The sequence below is a fragment of the Schistocerca americana genome, chromosome 6 (assembly GCF_021461395.2).
Source record: "Schistocerca americana isolate TAMUIC-IGC-003095 chromosome 6, iqSchAmer2.1, whole genome shotgun sequence".
Classification (NCBI taxonomy): Eukaryota; Metazoa; Arthropoda; class Insecta; order Orthoptera; family Acrididae; genus Schistocerca; species Schistocerca americana.
In genome coordinates, this window is record NC_060124.1 from 64,184,209 (window position 1) to 64,196,353 (window position 12,145).

The following is a 12,145-nucleotide window of genomic DNA, read 5'->3' on the forward strand; positions in this document are numbered from 1 at the left end:
CATTTTCGCCAACGAGAAATAAAATTTATGACGAAACTAGAAAAAAAAGCAAGAAAGAAAGCGCTCCGAACTGTTCTTCCTCCTCCCCTAGGTCTGCTTCTGTCAGCCGCTCCACTCGTCTGAAGGCGATCCGTTTCAGTATTTCGCAACCATGGCTTATTAAACTCGTCGCTCGGTAAAATACCTCTGAGAACCTAGCTCCTTCGGTAATGGAATTGCTAAATTCTTCTTTTAAGTCTGGGGAATGAATACCAACAAGGTAGCCAAGATGTTTAAAGAAAACATTAAAATTTAGTTACCATGAAGGAACCACGTAGTGCATTATCTTCTACATTCCGTGGAGGACACTCACGACTTCCCCATACGCACAAACAAGACAGATCAGTTTTCATACTGGCAGCAAACTCGTTGACAAACTTGGACGGCACGGCAAGGAGATGCTCGCTTGTTCCCGGGTTCCCAGTCGACCAGCCAAGTCACATCTCCAAATAGGGAAGACGAAGGGAGTTAATGAGCGCCGTGCTTCATATTTTTACTGCCTGTCCGGCCCTGGTAGTCGTCAGACTGACCCAGCCCAATCAGGAGCGGGGGCCGTGGAGCCACACATAAAACTGGGAGATTTACGGCGCTGGGAATCAGTTTCCAGGCGGCATGCAGATAAGGGGAGGAGAATTCCGGGCACTCCAGAGGAGCAACAGTCTGTTCGTTTCTCAACAGCGTCCAGATGAGGGCTGGGTCATGGCCTGGACATAACATTCGGCGACGTTATACCAGTCCACAACACTCTGAAATCATTAGTGGATCACCTGTGTTATAATAGTCTTGTTACCTTTGGCATGTTGTATAACGCAAACCAGAAATTATGACTGTCACAGACAGTGTTGAGGAAACGAGAAGTGATGGTTCTCGTACTCGTGTGCGACGATGGGAGAACTCCAGCCATAAATATGTTGTTGTGGTCTTCAGTTCGGAGACTGGTTTGATGCAGTTCTCCACGCTATCCTGTGCAAGCTTCTTCATCTCCCAGTACCTACTGCAGCCTACATCCTTCTGAATCTGCTTAGTGTATTCATCTCTTCGTCTCCCTCTACGATTTTTACCGTCCACGCTGCCCTCCAATACTAAATTTGTGATCCCTTGATGCCTCAGAAAATGTCCTACCAACCGATCCCTTCTTCTAGTCAAGTTGAGCCACAAACTCCTCTTCTCCCCAATCCTATTCAGTACCTCCTCATTAGTTATATGATCTACCCATCTAATCTTCAGCATTCTTCTGTAGCGCCACATTTCGAAAGCTTCTGTTCTCTTCTTGTCCAAACTAGTTATCGTCCAGGTTTCATTTCCATACATGGTTACACTCCATACAAATACTTTCAGAAACGAGTTCCTGACACTTAAATCTATACCCGATGTTAACAAATTTCTCTTCTTCAGAAACGCTTTCCTTGCCATTGCCAGTCTACATTTTATATCCTCTCTACTTCGACCATCATCAGTTATTTTGCTCCCCAAATAGCAAAACTCCTTTACTGCTTCAAGTGTCTCATTTCCTAATCTAATTCCCTCAGCATCACCCGACTTAATTCGACGACATTCCATTATCCTCGTTTTGCTTTTGTTGATGTTCATCTTATATCCTCCTTTTAAGACACTGTCCATTTCGTTCAACTGCTCTTCCAAGTCCTTTGCTGTCTCCGACACAATTACAATGTCATCGGCGAACCTTAAATTTTTTATTTCTTCTCCATGGATTTTAATTCCTACTCTGAATTTTTATTTTGTTGCCTTTACTGCTTGCTCAATATACAGACTGAATACCACCGGGGAGAGGCTACAACCCTGCCTCACTCCCTTCCCAACCACTGCTTCCCTTTCATGCCCCTCGACTCTTATAACTGCCATCTGGTTTCTGTACAAATTGTAAATAGCCTTCCGCTCCCTGTATTTTACCCCTGCCACCTTCAGAATTTGAAAGAGAGTATTCCAGTCAACATTGTCAAAAGCTTTCTCTAAAGTCTACAAATGCTAGAAACGTAGGTTTCCCTTTCCTTAATCTAGCTTCTAAGATAAGTCGTGGGGTCAGTATTGCCTCACGTGTTCCAATATTTCTACGGAATCCAAACTGATCTTCCCCAAGGTCGGCTTCTACCAGTTTTTCCATTCGTCTGTAAAGAATTCGCGTTAGTATTTTGCAGCCATAAATAAACTCTTTCAATCACTAGAACTGCAGGAGGTGGTCCTCTGACTAACATACTCTATTACTGTCTTCTCCTCTGTGTTCTACAGACGATAAACGCGAACTCCCAGCCACAAAAACGTAGTTCAGGTAACGCCTCAACGTAAGTGAAGGCAGAGGAAGTGCTCTCAATTACTGAATGCTGCGTACTCAACGACGACTTCCAATCCGGAGGTGAAGTCCAGAATCTTATAAGTTGGCAACAGTACAGTGCCTAACTGTTCTAACTATAAATTCCCCTGAGAGCAAAGACAGCAAGTCCGTCTGTAACAAGAAAGCTGATACCGAGCGACCGTCACACACGGGCGCTCACAACGGAAGACCTCGTCTCTCCACCGCTGACTTCCTATCAAGGCTCAGCTCCCCACCAAATTAATTCCGAAAACGAATCACACTCCCGAAACCACGGAATATTCTCCCTCTCTACAAATTCTTCCGAACGCCGACCAACCATACTCTTTTTTTCGTCCAGCGCGGAAAGTTTGCGAAGAAAAACCTATACTAGTACAATGGTATGCTTCTGAACAAAAATCCTTGGAAATAACCCAGCCCGCGTGGTGCCCCTTCTTCGGTCCTCTCACCTGCGTGCAAGATCTGCAGAGGGTTCGAAAGTATTATCCGGTTATCCTTCCGGCCCTATTACAATAGCGGCCGATGGCGGTCGGTAGCCCTTGTATTGTGTCTTCGCGCTAATGTGTCGAGACTGTCCCTGTGTAGGCCTTCCACCCAGGGCTTGAACTCCGCCTCCCACTTCATTTCCACTGTCGTTCCAACCTCTACTAGTATAGGCAATCATTCATTACGCCTTTCTGACAATAAAGACACTCCGTCACCTTTCATGCAATAAGCGTTAACAGTTATTTACAAGGTGTACGTGACAATGTCAGTCTCCTTTATGTATTCATATATACGATGTCCAACCTATCACATGCTACCTAATTGTGTTTGTATATCACGGAAAAATATGTGGATGGGTGCTTGTAAGGTGCGATATTATAGCCGCCTTACACAGTGTTCGCTTCACAATGTTTCGGTACCACTTTCCAAATGCACACACAGATCTATCGCACATTGGCACCGGTGCATCTTAAGTACACATTCACTGGACAGATATCCGTACAATGGACGAATCTTTTCTTGAACTAATTCATCGAGCTGCTAGAGCTGCCTACATTTCGGTCGGCGCTTGGTTTCAATCAAACCGTGTAACTTCTAAAACACTTTCACAACCAAGAAATCCTTTTGCAGCTACAATCTGTATACTTCAGGGAGAATACTATATTAAAAAAATCCATCTTTTCGTCGGTCTCCACCAGAATCTCGCCTTTCGCAGCCCTAGTGTGGCGGATGTATCGCCCCTAGTCAGGCTGTGGAACAGGTCTTGACAGTGGTCCTCCCCAGGGCAGTGCAGAGCGGAGAACGCTGGGCTGTGTCGCCCCCGCAGTAACCGGACCCGCCACGTGCTCTCACACACACACACACACACACACACACACACACACACACACACACCGATATATGGGGGCGCATTCTCTGCGCCGTCTCTGGCCGTAATATACGAGAAAGATCTCGCCCCCGTACAGAATCCGCTCTTCCTGTAACTCGGAACCACTTTGCTCTGGTAAGGAAGATTTACCGGCCTGTCGCTTTACCTATAGATGAGAGAAATAAGTCACGTGACTTGTAAATATCTCTGCAGCATAAAACTTTACCTAATAAGGGAAAAAACATATGAAGTAAGGTTTAGTTCAGCTGTCCGTGGTGGGAAGATGCTAAAAATCTTATGTTAACATTACCTCGCACATATCGCAACTCGGCAAGCAAAGTGACAAGACAAAAAAAGAGAATTTTTAGTCATGTCACAGAAAACTACGTATTAAGGGCCCCGATGTGCATAGAAAACGCCACACCTCTATCCCGCGTCATGTCAACTACAGGGCAGTTGCAGGCTGCGTCATGATTCGGCACGACAATCGCAGTGTCGCTTTAGCGTTGCTACTGGTAGGTGTGCATCGGTCATTCAAGAACAGAGGCACTTTCTGAGCTGTCAAATTTCATGTATAAGGTAAGCTGAATGTAATTTTTAATATGACTGATTATTACAACGTCTGTGTTTATGCAGTGTCTGGATTGTATTACGATGTTCCTCAGACATCCATGCATGTTTAAAGGAAAAAAAGAGACACTCTTTGGACGATTGCAACTGTTTTAGATATTACGAAGTTTCGTACTTGGCAGTGTACAGGAAAACAATGGAAATTTCTTCTATGATGAAAGTGCGTACTGAATACTTTTTCTTTGCGAAACTTATTGTATAAGCCCATACACGATTCTATGTTTTCGTAAGTAGCGTTCCTTAAATGGTTCAAATGGCTCTGAGCACTATGGGATTCAACTGCTGTGGTCATAAGTCCCCTAGAACTTAGAACTACTTAAACCTAACTAACCTAAGGACATCATACACATCCATGCCCGAGGCAGGATTCGAACCTGCGACCGTAGCGGTCGTGCGGTTCCCGACTGTAGCGCCTTTAACTGCTCGGCCACTCTGGCCGGCAGCGTTCCTTAAATTGTACCTAACTGACGTTGCTTATGTAACTGTATTAATTTCCATAAATTATAATTTTGCATAAACAGTTTAGACAAGAAGAGACCAAAAGCTTTTGATATGTGGTGCTCCAGAAGAACGCTACCCATCTAGGGTAGATCACATAACTAAGGAGGAGGTACTGAATAGAACTGGCAAGAAGAGAAATTTGTGGCACAACCTGACTGGAAGAAGGGATCGGCTAGTGCGACACATTCTGAGGCAAGAAGGGATCACAGGGAAGCGTGTGGGATAAAAAATCGTAGTTGGAGACCAAAAGAGGAATACAGTAAGCAGATTCAAAAGGATGTAGGTTGCAGTAGTTAATCAGAGATTAAAAGGCTTGCACAGATGGAGCAGCATGCAGATCTGCATCAAACCAGTCTTTGGACTGAACACCACCACCACCACCACCACCACCAACAAGAACAACATCTTTCTAATACAACAGTTTCAGCTTGTTTCTCGGTTTTTATTCTAATTTAAATATGATTTTGCCTGATGAAACGTCGAATGTCTTAATGTATTACACCAAGAGAAAAAAATTATTATTCTGGGCGGAAAAGTGGTAAAAGTATTACATTAGAGGTCTTAACAAAAAGAAAAATGTTTTTAGAAAAGCAAAAAAGCGAAAACTCAAACAACTAAATAATAATTACCTTATAACACTTCACATACAAGGAGAACAGAACTACATGTCCTTATTACTGTTATATAGAACGTAATGAAATTTACTGCTGAAAATACTTTCTTGAAATTAAAACGAAGCTTACGCTATTTCAATGTAAGTTTTACAGAATTCTTTAAGTCGCTTTTCTCCAGTCCTGCGTTTTTGACTTTAGTTACTTCTGTTGTTGGGGTGCAATATGCTAAGGAACATCTGATTAACAATGCACGGAAATCTGATCATGCTTAACTCGCACTGCGCTTCGTTACAGTACCGTAGCTACTCGACCTCCCTCGACACTGCTACGTCGCCCGTTAAGGGGAGCCGGAGGTGGTCAAATCCAATAAATTGCGATTTTTTTTTCCTCTTTAATGTAAACTTTGAATTATTGTTCTACTCGCCGTGGAAGTGGAGTTATTACCACTTTCCCCCAGGCCTGCAGAGGAAATGGGCGGCCACTGAATGTATCTAACACCCTCTCGTGACTTCCTGGCGAACTGTTTGGGATTTTCTCGGCCTGTTACGCATACAGCGCCTAATGTTACGCATACAGCGAGTGTGCAAGGGTTGGCTACATTGTTTTCTGTGACAAATGAAGCGCTAAGAGCGCGGAACATCGTCTCTTTGCTGTTTACCGTTTCGAATTAGTTCAGTGTTGCGCCTGTTGTAGGAAGTATTATACTTCTTGTGTAAAGCGTTGTTCTGGTTACGATGCCACGTTTTAGTAACCGTGTATATAAGGAAAGGAAGAACGCAGGGAAAAGAAAATTAACACTAATACCAAGTTGCGATACTACAATTACTGAAACAGTGCGTTCTTCTGCTAAGCAACACATGGCTGGTCATAGCCCTGTGACATCTTCTAGCAAGAAGTTGACTGGTGGAAGTGACAGATTTCGTGAATATGTTAGTGACAGTGATGATATTTTTTATGACTTAGCACAGCCAGAATTGTTACACAAATGTCTACACGGAAAGACGCAGAATCCTAATGAGAGCGTAAACAATTTGATTTGGAAAGTGATTCTTAAAAGGGTGTTTGTAAGCATAAAAACACTGCACTTTGGCATTTATGATGCAATAGCAACCTACAACCAAGGGAACAGTGTGTAGTGTGAAGCTCTGAAGGCATTAGGATTTACAGCTGGGGTGAACACTGTACGACCACTAAGAAATATTGACAGAGAAAGGATAAGAGGAGCAGAAAGAAGAGAAAGGCATATGAAGTATGATGGAACAACAGGCCAGAAAAGAAAACAGAAGAGGAAGCTTTTGGAGAATGAAGAAGAAGACCCTGATAATCCATCCTATAGTGCAGGAATGTATTGAGAAACTTTGATAGCCATTTCCCGTAAATTAGAATTTTTCGAATATAAGGAACATTTTCTCAAAATCCACTCAAGCTAGAGAGATGAAATTTTTATACAGCACTCCTAGTGGTCAAACTTACATTGTAACACAACCATTTGGCAATATGTTCAGTAGTTTCATTTCAGTTTAATTATAAAGCAATTATTTGCAAAAAAATTTGGGTCATTAATAAAAAAAATAATTGGGAGGAAACTAGAAAAGATACTCCAAAATCCCTCTGTCATAACTGCAATACTAAACCACTCTACGTAAAAAAAAATTCAAATTTTTCTATTTGGTAGTTTATTCATAAATGTTTCTCAAACTTAGTGATTTTAACATGGGCAGCATAGGCACCTCCGGCTCCCCTTAACTGCCTCAATGAGCCAACAACATTGCTGGCGGGTCGGTTCTGTGTGTCGTAAAAAAGTAACATTCTAGCACATGCAGAACTCCTCTTACGCCTCCTACGACGTCTCCCACTTAAGAACGAAGTAGAGTGTGGAAAGTACCGGAGACTTCCCGGATGTCGAAGAACATGGTAATTAAATAAACGCTTTACGGAGTTCTTGCCGCGTCAGATTCGTATTCAGTCCGCTCTCCATGATTTCCTCCCTACTGATCGTCAGGAGATTTCAAGAGCCGTTAGACATATTAGTTAGTTGGCCTAATTATGTCACAGACCTCACAGAGTCACAGGACTTCAATATACTAGTAGAGATTATATCGACGTCGACGATGGAGTATCATTGGTAGCGATACTAATTTCGTTGGATGGTGGATGCTTCAGCTAATTTCTGGGTTGCCTTTCGGCACCAAACGCCCATTTCCATCCGCCAATAAGCGTATAGCTACGGTCTCGGTTAAAGCACTTGTCACACATCTGATATGAACTGACCTTTGTTGATAGAACCCCACTAGGTACTTGCATGGGATAATATTTAGTTTTCATCAAACGTAATGGTATGTTTGTCCACGAGGCTGTGTTCGGTAACAGCAAGTTTGTCGAAATCGCGATATTTAATGTGGTGTCGGTGATATGTGCAGTGTCCTCAAACCTTTCGTATTGACTGACGAAATTAATTACCTGCTCCCACATTTACACAGTATTTTATGACGTCTAGCAATGCCGAGATTAAGGCTGTTTTGTACTGGCCGCACTATTTACATAATCCTGTTGGGTGATCGGAAAATGGAAAACTTGTCTGCCGAGGACTGCCTATTTTGTTTGTTCTAGCTCCGAAGATAGAAATGAATTCTATAGGCTAATCAGTTTTTTTATGTGTGTCTCTGAGTTTTTGTTTCTTGCAAATGGGTAGTACAGTTTTTCGAGTGGTGAAGCCGTTCTTCCGGAATACGTTACGTAATACAATTCTGTGATTCTTTTATCCAGGACTGTCGTCGCGGAAAACTACGTAGTCATAACAAGATATTAACCTACACTTCAGTCCTCTTAGAGTTTTTGAACGTGGAAAGTCGTATAGACGCAAATCGCAAAACTGATAGAAGGTGACTATGCAAGATTGTTTGCAATCGATGTTTCCTACAAGGAGCGACTATACGATAATGAATCTCGACGGCGTTAGAACTAAGGAACACGTTAGCTTTTAACGAGCAACAGATGCGGCTGATCACCGTGGTGCCACGCAGCCGTGAAAACTTCACGGCGGGATGGAAATGGCGGCCATTACGGTTAACTCTTCAACGAGAAGAAGAGGAGAGCTAACACTTACTGCTGTTGGTGCCGTAACACTCGCTGTCACAGCACTGCGCTCACTCTTAGTGGCGGCGGCAAGCTCTGAGTTTCCAGCAAACGACTACAAGGTTCGCGTTAAATTCCGCATTTGATGGCTGCCTTGGCACCGAAGGAGCAAGTCTCTCGTGTAGTTGCCGTCTCTGGTTTAACGGCACAGTTGCTAGACCTGGCTATGGCTATTAACACTGAGTGAAGCGAAGTACAAATTGTGGAAGTTTCGCGAAAGCGGATGATTAACATTTCCTGACCAAATGTAGGTGACAAACTCAAACAGATGGAACGCCCAACAAAACGGCAGTGTGGCCCATGAAAATGGAGTTGTAGCTAAGAAACGCTTTGGACTAGAAAAAAGAAATGAGAATATTGCAACCGAGCAAGTCATCCTGTTCCAACAGACAGCGGGAAAGACCGGATTACAATATTCTTTCGAATATTCGTAGCGAATATTAAAAATTCTTCAAAAATTCGAAGCGCGTGATACCGTAGAATAAGCAGAGTGGATAAATTTGTACATAGGGAAAGTAATACAACCAAGCGGTCTACTTAACGAAACAAACAAAAATAGAGCCGAAAAAATGGAAATGGCTTATCAGTTGACGATGAACATTTGCAATAAAGGCATAATTCTCGGTAAAAACAAAAATCGAACAATAGAACATGGAGAGTTGGAGACAGAGCAAAGGAAGGTACTACGAAAAATACTCTATCCTACAAAGCTTGGGAGTACATGGAAGAGCCGGCCGCGGTGGTCTAGCGTTTCTAGGCGCTCAGTCAGGAACCGCGCGACTGCTACGGTCGCAGGTTCGAATCCTGCCTCGGGCATGGGTGTGTGTGATGTCCTTAGGTTAGTTAGGTTTAAGTAGTTCTAAGTTCCAGGGGACTTATGACCACAGATGTTGAGTCCCGTAGTGCCCAGAGCCATTTGAACCATTTTTTTGAAGTACATGGAAGAGAGGAAGTCATGAAGAAATGTACACCAAAACTGCAGATTTATACGATTCTCCCAGGGAAAGGAGAATTTTGTTTTATGGTCACTTGAGCCGAATGAATCTGCGAAGACTAACTAAAAAAAATACTTCGCCGTTTCGACAAAATTCCGAAGTCGCGAAACAGCTGGTTCAGGGGAGTGAAACGACCAACCAAAAATTAGCATTACAAGAGGGAATACTGAACAGGCCAACTTTTCGAAACATGATTAGAATTTTCGGGGGAAGGGGGTGGGGCGGGAGGGGTGGTGAGTTCACGAGAGGGTAATAAAGCTTTTGACTGTAACGACAGATGAAACAAGAAAAGAATACTTAATCGTGAGTGAATTACGTCACGTGATATATAGATGGCGAAAATTTAAGAACGGACTGAAGAGGGGTACTGCTAACGGAAGTGTTTCCCTCGCTGTATTTGTGAGTGGAACAGCAAAGAAAATTACTACTAGTGGTACTCAGTACCCTCCGCCACGCGCCGTACGGTGTCTTGCGGAGTATGTATGTTGATGTAGAATTAAGGGAAAGCTACAAACAAATGGGATGGAGATGCGCATTTTTTCTTTGAGTTCAATAATTATTTAATGTTCATGAACGGCGGTTATTAAGAAACATCATAAATTTTGTTGTTTTGTCTTTGGTCAACCTAGAAGTACTGAATAAATTGCAGATCAATGCCGAAACGCGAAAAACCGTGGTATGTCGTCAGGAGACAGTAAGTAGCCACTGTTTATTTTAATGCAACGAGTCCTCCCGCAGGCGCACAAACACCAAACTCAACGTAATTAGCAATTTGCTAACCACGGGAAGTTGTGTCGCCAGTACAAGAAGAAGAATCGAAAGCAGTAAATGGCTTCTGTATACGTTCCAGAGCTAAGTTTGGCGTGTGTTAAAGTAAACTGAAAACCGGCTATAACATTAACTAACAAGGGGAGGCCGCCAATTGTGAAATTCAGATTCGATTCATACTGCGCATAATAAAAGCTCATGGCCAGAGGTGTAATGTGGCAAAGCACCAAGATGCACTTCTCAGCCGCTGTCGAGAAAATCGATGGTTAAAAGAAACCGTTGCGGTGAAATACTCTCTACGATTAATAGTTTTCTACAGCGTCGTGCCGCAGCGGTAAGCGCTCGGGTTCGTAATCCGAAGGTCGCCGGATCGAATCTTGCGCCATGCAACTTTTTTTTATTATTAGTTTTTTGTAATTCATATATATATATATATATATATATATATATATATATATATATATATATATATATATATATATATACTATTAATGAATTGCTTATGCATGTTGGTGAAGGCGGATCGCTCTCCAATTGCACCGCCTCCATTTTTCCCTTTTTTTTAACAGGGTGTACCAAAGCTCTCCCGTCCGTACTGATTTTCGACGATGTTATAAGTTGCGCTAGGGACCGCATCTACCTTCTTTCGAAGTTAGCACGCAACTACGCTGTTATGCGGCGGCTCGTTTCGGCCCATTCAACATCTGTCCTTCAAGTGTAACGAGCGAGTAACGGAGTTTATATTTCATACCTGACACAGCAAATTTGTGTTCGTGGTGTCTCTATTCTAATTCGAACGTTTGACTTACGCTATACGTATTCGTTTCGGAATATCGTTTCTACGTCTTCCGTTAACTATACGTGGATAACATTATGAAGGTAAATGGTTCAAATGGCTCTGAGCACTATGGGACTTAACATCTGTGGTCATCAGTCCCCTAGAACTTAGAACTACTTAAAACTAACTAATCTAAGGACATCACACACATCCATGCCCGAGGCAGGATTCGAACCTGCGACCGTAGCAGTCGCGCGGTTCCGGACTGAGCGCCTAGAACCGCTAGACCACCGCGGCCGGCATTTTGAAGATAATTAATAACATTTGTGAAATACAACTTTGTTTGCGGAAAACATAATGATGTTCGAGGTCGCCAGTTTTTCCACGACAAACGACTTTCAACAACTTATTATATGTATAATTGTTGCAACTGATTGCCGGGAATTATATATATATATATGAATTACAAAAAACAAATACTAAAAAAAAGGTTGCATGGCGCGAGATTCGATCCGGCGACCGTCGTATTACGAACCCGAGCGCTTACCGCTGCACCACGACGCTGCAGAAAAATATTGATCGTAGAGAGGATTTCACCGCAACGGTTTCTTTTAACTGTCGATTTTCTCGACAACGGCTGAGAAGTGCATCTTGGTGCTTTGCCACATTACACCTCTGGTCATGAGCTTTTATTACGCGCAGTATGAATCGAATCTGAATTTCACAATTGGCGGCCTCCCATTGTAAGAGAGAAATTCTCTTTTCATATACTTAACAGTTGAAAACCGTTTGCACTACCGATGTTGTCAACCAGACTGTCTAGTGGACAACTGTACGACATTTAGAATAAACACGAGGACCAGTCAAAAATCAAACTGAATTTCCTGAAAATGTTAAAAATGAAGGAAGGAAGGAAGGAAGGAAGAGTAGAACTGAACGTCTTGTCGGCGACGAAGTTGTTAGCGATTAAGCTGAAGGCTGACACTGAGGAAGGAAATCGGC

General features: G+C 42.8%; 1 protein-coding gene across 1 annotated transcript in view; it reads right to left on the reverse strand.

Annotated features, from left to right (window-relative positions):
- LOC124619964 (meteorin-like protein) overlaps nt 1-12,145 on the reverse strand; it is a 306,024-nt gene that overhangs the window by 66,262 nt on the left and 227,617 nt on the right. The window lies entirely within an intron of this gene.